The following is a 7,318-nucleotide window of genomic DNA, read 5'->3' on the forward strand; positions in this document are numbered from 1 at the left end:
TGAGCCACCATGCCTGGCCTAATTTTTATTTCTATTAAATACCTAGGAGTAGAATTACTTTGTCATAGGATATATGTATGTTTAATTTTGTAAAAGACTTCCAAAATTTCTTATGCGTCGGTTAAAATCTTTTGCCCTAATTTTCCTAGATTGTCATTTTTTTTTATTTGTAGGGGTTCTTTATATATTTTGGATACAAGCCCTTTGTCAGTTTTATGTATTACAATATTGTCTTGCAATATTGTCTGTGCCTCGGGTTTTTAGTCTATTAACATTATCTTTTGATGAGAAGTTTTAAAATTTTGATCAAGTCAATTGATCATTTTTTTCTAACCCTTTTGGTTAGTACTTTTTCTGTTCCAGGAAATCTTTGCCTACCTCTGCCCCAAGATTGTGAAATTATTCTCTTATGTTTTCTTCTAGAAGCTATGTATCTTTAGTTTTCAAATTCAGGTCTATGATCCACATTTAGTTAATTTTTGTGTATGGTGTGGGGTAGGGGGTCAAGGTTCAGTTTTTTTCCACAAGGTTATGAAGTTATTACATCACTATTTTTAAAAAAAAGTCCTTTCTTTCTCCATGGAATTCCTTTAGCATCTTAACTGAAAATCAGTTGACCATACAATGTGTACTTTTTGTTCACTACTCTGTTCTATTGCTCTACAGTGCTCCCATTTCTACAGATGTTTCTTCGATGGTTGTTTGCCCTTACACCCTTTCCAGAGGCTTTAAATGGTTGTTTCTAAATAAGTACTGTACTGTACTCACCTATTTCCAAACCTTGGGTAACTGAAACCATGGAAAGCAAAACATAACTTTTATATTATAGTGTTATAATTGTTCTATTTTATTATTGCTGTTAATCTCATATTGCGCCTAATTTATAAATTAAATTTTATCATAGGTATGTACAGGAAAACACACAGAATATACAGTATAGCTTTCAGGCATCCACTAGGGCTCTTGGATTCTCTCCCCTGAGGATAAGGGGGGACCACTGTATGTGATTTCAATCCTTTGAAATCTATTGAGACTTTTTTTACTTCCTAGCATGTGGTGTATTTTGTCAATGTTACGTGTGTATTTGAAAATTTTAATTACTGTCAGTAATAGCTTGAGGTCTTCAGTATAAAATGTTTGTTCCTTCTATACAAGGTATTCTGCATTCTGTTTTGTGGAGGTACCATTAAGTTCAAGTAGATTAATTATTTTTAAATTTTCTTGTATCTTTACTTCTTTTTGTGTCTGCCTGCCTGCCTTTTAATTACTAATAGAGATTAGTTAAAATCTCTAATTACAAGGTATATATTTGCCTATTTCTTCTTTTCATTCTATCCATTTTTCCAAGTATTTCAAAACTTACTTGATATATATACACACTAAAATTTATTTTTTCTTAATGAATTAGCTCATTTATCTTTATTAAATGTCCTTTTTTATCTCTGGTGGTGCTCCTTGACTTGAAGTCTACTTCGATATTAATATAGTCACACCAACTTTCTGATGATTAGTTTGTGTATGATAAATCATTTTGCATCTTTTTAATTTCAGCCTCTTTGTGTCGTTATATTTAAATTATGTCTTTTTTAAACAGCATGTATTTGGGTCTTGTTTCTATCCAATGTGATAATTTCTGTGTTTTAATTCATTTACATATAGTATACATTTACATTTAGTAAATGGATTATGTATTTAGTCCATTTACATTTAATGTAACTACTAATACAGTTAGATTTAAATCTAACAGCTTGCTCTTTGTTTCTGTTTGTCTTATGTGCTTTTTGTTCCTTCTTTCCTGCCTTCTTCTGGATTAAATGTATTTTAATATTCTACTTTATCTCCTCTTGAATTTTTTTAGCTATACTTTTTTTAATTCATTGCTCTAGGGATTACAATATTTTAAAATTATCACAATATACCTTGAATTTGTGTTCTATCACTTCACCTATAGTGTAAAAAATCTTTAGAATCTGAGTCCTGGGCAAAGAAAAGCAGCAATCTACTGATTGAAAATGTGTGGGCTGGGAACGAGAATGTTATTCAAAACTCCTGTTTTGTGCAGGAGTGTGAGGAACCTCCAGTAGAGTCCAGAGAAAGTGATCTCTGAATATTGAGTCAACTGGTAGATTGTCTCAATCCGCTGGCCAGGATCCATTGGCTAACTTTTCGCCTTACCCAGAGCACAGCCGGGGGCAATTGACCCTTTTGTGGTTTTCAAAATCTAGAGGCTATACTAGAATACCTGATGCTCATCATTACTGTTTTCCGCAAGAACCCGGGTCGGGAGTGAAGGGGGAGTGAGGTACTTGGGGTTGGCTTGGGGAGTTTAGGGCAATTTTTCTAAGCATGCTTGTGACAAGCTCACTCCATTCAGCGTTTCCATATGAGGTATGTTACCTGGCCTCTCTCAAGATTGTTTTTTGGGACTAGTTCAAATCAAGTTTTCTTCTACTAGCCATTCCCACAAGTCTGCGCACTCGTGTGCCCATGGCTCAGAGGGGAGGTGGGGGTTGTAGAGATGTGATCACTGCTGCGCCGCATCGGGGTCATTTTCTCCCAGTAGGCTCCCACGGCGTGTACCTGCCGCACCTGCCCCGCGCCCGCCCGCCGAGCGCAGGTGTGCGAGTTTCCTCCCTGGCGCCGGCGCGACACCTGCGCGCCCTGCCCCGTGGAGTCCCGGGACAGGGGGCGGACCCCCGTTCCCTCTGGGCCGTGAGCCGGGAGGACCTCACGCCTGCTTCGCCCCTGTCCCGCGCAAGCTGAGGTCGTGTGGGCAGGCAGGTGACCCTCGGGGCTCTCCGCCTGGCAGAACACCTTCGGCGGCCGGCGGGGAGCGCGGCCAGGGCCGCTCAGACGACTCCTTCCCGCTGACCGTGCGCTGCCGCGGCACTGGGAGGCGAGGAAGGGGCGGGGGACGCCCCGCCGGGAGGAGGGAGCGGACAGGGCCTCGGCCCGGAGGGAGGAGCGCCAGGAGGAAGAGGCCGAGCCGGGAGAGCCCCCGCCCTGGGAGGAAGGGGAGGAGGCCGAGTGTTTCCTGGCGCATTCCCGGCCCGCCCGAGTGACTCACTCGGGCTGGAAACTCCCAGAACCCGCCCGGGACCCCCGAGCCGCCGCCGCCGCGGACCCAGGTGAGGAACGGCGCTGCTCCTGCTCCCTGCACTCTCCGTGGGGTCCGGGCTGCCCTCGGAACCGGGGCCGGGCAGGGTGGCGGCGGGGCCGGGACAGGGCCCCACGAACGGCTGGGACTTGGCTCTCGGTGGCGAGGCCTCCCAGGCGGCGCAGCTTCCCGGGGTCGCCTTGGGCCTCGCGTCCCCCAGCTCCCGGCCCTCGCGGCCCCGGGCCTCCCGGTCCCACACACGAGGGGGCCTAGTCCCTCTTGCCCCCGGCACCTGGCCTCTGATCCCGAGCTCCCCGCCCCCGCGGCCCCTGATCCCGCATCCTGGATCCCGCGTCCTCGGCACGTGGCAGAACTCCAATGGGGAAGGAATGCATCGCTGTTTTGCATGTTATTGTTGGAAAGTAAGGAGCAGACGGATTGTTAGCCTTGCTCTAAGGTCGTGCGACCACACCTGAACCCGTTTTTGTTTCGTGCCCCGCCCCGCTCCGAGGAGAGGCGGGAGATCGTGGTCAAACGAAACCATTCCACAGATTTTTGGAGCTGAGTTTTGGGCTTTGTTAGGAAACGCGATTGTTACGTGGGCAGCACTGTTCCGCACAGCCATCTGAATTGTATATTTTAAGCCTGAAATGCTTCAGTTTAATTTGCAGCACTTTGGGGGTGCGAGGAAAAAGGGTGGAAGAATATTTAGGAAGTGGGATGTAAGGAGCGTTTTTAAGCCGTGAGAGGCGTCCGGACGATGTCAACTCTGCTGTTAGGTCTAAACGGTATGGATAGAGATTGCAGTCGACCCACTGCCGGGTGATCTGCGCTCGCAGATCGGGCGTCGGAGACTTTGGAATGTCTTTTTTTCTGTAGGGGAGGGTTTCTGTAGTGTGCCACATCGGACAGATTTTCGCTGCCTCGTAAGCCCAGTGGTATTTCTTGGCCGTCTTCTAACACGGTTCCTCAAATGATGCGTGACTGAAGCAGCGGTGATCCCCGGAACCGAGGCTCGGGTTGCTGGGCTTGCCGACTTGGGGATGGCGCTACCGAGTCCTGGCCAGGTTCCGCAGCCTGAGCTGCAGTCGCTCACGGACCAAGGAGTGCTGTCCTTTATCCCTGCGGGTGGCTAATGGTTTTCCATGTAAAGCCTGGATCTACAGGCACAGAGCCTGAAAGCACTAATCATATTTCAAGTAAACGTGGGCCATGGCAGGTGTGCGTTTGTAGGAATTCAGTAGGCAGACTGTGCAGTGCTGTGGGATTCCCCGCTGCCCTCCTCCCGCAGCGGCATCCTCGCTGTGACAGAGGACAAGGCAGAGCTGCAGAGAGCATTTCCTGTGTTAATGCGTTCGTGTGCTGAGAAGTCAGTCAAAGAAAATGTGTCCCTGAAGTGTGTGTGTGTGTGTTTAAATTTATCTTTAAATTTGCATATGGTAAAATTCACTTTTTGCTATACAATTCAATGAGTTTTGACAAATGCGTAGACTCGTGTGACCACCACCCCCACGATGAAGATACAGAACAGTTCCATCACCTCCACAGTTCCCTCGTGTTGCCCCTTGTAGTCAACCTGTCCCCCCATCCTCAGCTTCCCGTAGCCGCTAATCTGTTCTCTGCTTCTACTGTTTTGCTTTTTCCAGGATGTCATATGTGGGCTTTGAGCCTGGCTTGTTCACTTAGCATAATGCATCTGAGATTCAACCATACTCTCGTTTGTCCCTGAGGAGCATAGATACAAGGGTTTGAAAAGTGTAGCTCTAGGATACAACCTGAAAGAGAGACTAAAATAATATTTTTAAGTGATGAGAAAAGTTGTAAAACTTCAGTTGATTAAAAAATGTGAACAGTATTGGGACTATGTATGCAAAAAGTGAAATTCCTTCCGCACTTCTTTTTTTTTTTTTTTTTTTTTTTTGAGACAGTCTCACTGTGTTGCCTGGGCTAGAGTGCCGTGGCATCAGCCTAGCTCACAGCAACCTCAAACTCCGGGGCTCAAATGATCCTCCTGCCTCAGCCTCCCGAGTAGCTGGGACTACAGGCATGCGCCACCATGCCCGGCTAATTTTTTCTATATATTTTTAGTTGTCCAATTAATTTCTTTCTATTTTTAGTAGAGACGGGGTCTCGCTCTTGCTCAGGCTGGTTTCGAACTCCTGAGCTCAAACAGTCCGCCCGCCTCAGCCTCCCAGAGAGCTAGGATTACAGGTGTGAGCCACCGCTCCCGGCCTCCTTCCGCACTTCTGTAGTAGTATATAGTCTTTTCTGTGCATATGTAGTTTTTTTTTTTTTCTTGGTAACATAATGAGATTGTATGGCACGTATTTTCACTTAGTGATCTTTGATTACTTAAAGATCTTAGAAATCTTTACATGTTAATGTGTACAGTATATATACACAGATTTCCCTCAATCTTTTAAATAACTGTATAATATACCCTAGTGTGGTTGTGTCATCATTTATTTAATCAGCCTCCTGTTAATTGACATTATTGTTATTTACTATTTTCCACCACTATAGTCAATGCTTTTGTCTGTATCTTTGTGCACATACTCGTTTATCATTCTAAAGGTGAATTTGGGTATAAATAATAACTAACATTTCATGAGTATTTCTTTTTTTATTATTATTTATTTATTTTTATAGGTACCTGTCCTGTGATTCATGAGTATTTTTATTATGCTCTAGGCATCATTCCTAAGCCAGGGTTACTTTTCCTGTCAAGGTCCAGATGGACCAGTGTTCTCTCAGCCCTTCTCATCGTGTGCCCAACTGTATCCTGGCTTTTGATTTGCTTATAGAGAGGTCAGCTCAGGCAGTGCCTGGGGCTGCCCAGCTGGCCAGTGGGAGGAAGGACAGAGACTTCTCCAGTAGGAGAGATCAGGTTGGTCCTGGCAAGTCTGACTTCTGTTGATGTCTGCTCCAACAGTGATCACCCAAGCCCAGGTGGGCAAGTTGCTTGGCCTAGGATGGCCCATTTTCCTTCTTCAGTAATGTGGAACCTATTAAATTGTTATGAAGAGCAAATGAGATAATATAGGAAAAGTACTGTATAGGGGACAGTTACTGTTTGTGCTATGTTTTCTAAAAATTTTATATTTGAAAACTATACAAGTGTGAAATTTTAACTAATATGTCCCTGTTTTTGCTACTGAAATTTAGTTGGCCCATAGAGGCCACAGGTGGAGCATAGATTAATTATGTTGACATAGTTTAAAAACTTTATTTTAGCCAATGCAATCAGGTTGGAAAAAGAAATGAAAGGCATACAGATTGGAAAGGGAAAATAGAACTATCCCTATTTGCAGACAACATGATTATCTACATAGAAAACCCAAGGAATCTATGAAAAAAACTACTAGAACTAATAAGTGAGGTTAGCAAGGTTACAAAATACAACGTCAAAACACAAAAATTGATTTTATTTCTATATACAGTGGTCCCTCCTTATCCTTGGGGGATACATTCCAAGACTCCCAGTGGATGCCTGAAACCTTGGATAATACCAAACCCTACATATACTATGTATTTTTTCTATGCATATATACCTTTGATAAAGTTTAATTTATATATTAGGCACTGTAAGAAAGGAACAACAATAATAATAAAATAGAACAGTTATAACAATGTACTGCAATAAAAGCTATGTGAATATAACTTTAAAAATTATCGTACTGTGCTCACCTATTTTCAGAGGATGGTTGACTGTGGGTAACTGAAACCGCAGAAAGAGAAACTGTGGATAACAAAACCACACATAAGGGGGTGGGGTGCTACTGAACTAGCAATGTATAATTATAATAGAAAGTGAAATTTTTAAAAATACCATTTTGGTGGCTTCAGAAAAAATCAGACACTTAGATATAATTGAATAAAACCTACAGGATTTGTATGTTGAAAACTACAAGATGATGAAAGAAATCAAAGATCACTTAAATAAATGGAGAGACATACCATGGTCACGGGTTGGAACACTCAGCATAGTAAAGATGTCACTTCTATCCAAATTGATCTATAGTTTTAACACAATTCCAATTTTAAAATTCCAGCATGATTTAAAAACAGAAATTTTAAACAATTTCAATGAGGTATAATGCACCTACTTTATAAAATTCACCTAAAATACACAGTTGACCTTTGAATGATGTGGGGATTGGGGCACCGACCCTCCCCCCCAGCACAGTTGAAAAATCTATGTATAACTTTTTTTTTTTTTTT

At 43.3% G+C, this 7,318-nt stretch overlaps 1 protein-coding gene across 1 annotated transcript in view; it reads left to right on the forward strand.

Moving 5' to 3' along the window:
• Positions 1–2,990: 2,990 nt before the first annotated feature.
• The window catches only part of CYFIP1 (cytoplasmic FMR1 interacting protein 1), a 107,399-nt gene continuing 103,071 nt past the window's right edge, over positions 2,991–7,318 (forward strand). The window contains 1 exon segment of the mRNA XM_012647968.1: positions 2,991–3,128. The gene's annotated coding sequence lies outside the window, so the exon portion shown is untranslated.

Source organism: Propithecus coquereli, unplaced genomic scaffold (genome assembly GCF_000956105.1).
Source record: "Propithecus coquereli isolate 6110/MARCELLA unplaced genomic scaffold, Pcoq_1.0 Scaffold28, whole genome shotgun sequence".
Taxonomy (NCBI): Eukaryota; Metazoa; Chordata; class Mammalia; order Primates; family Indriidae; genus Propithecus; species Propithecus coquereli.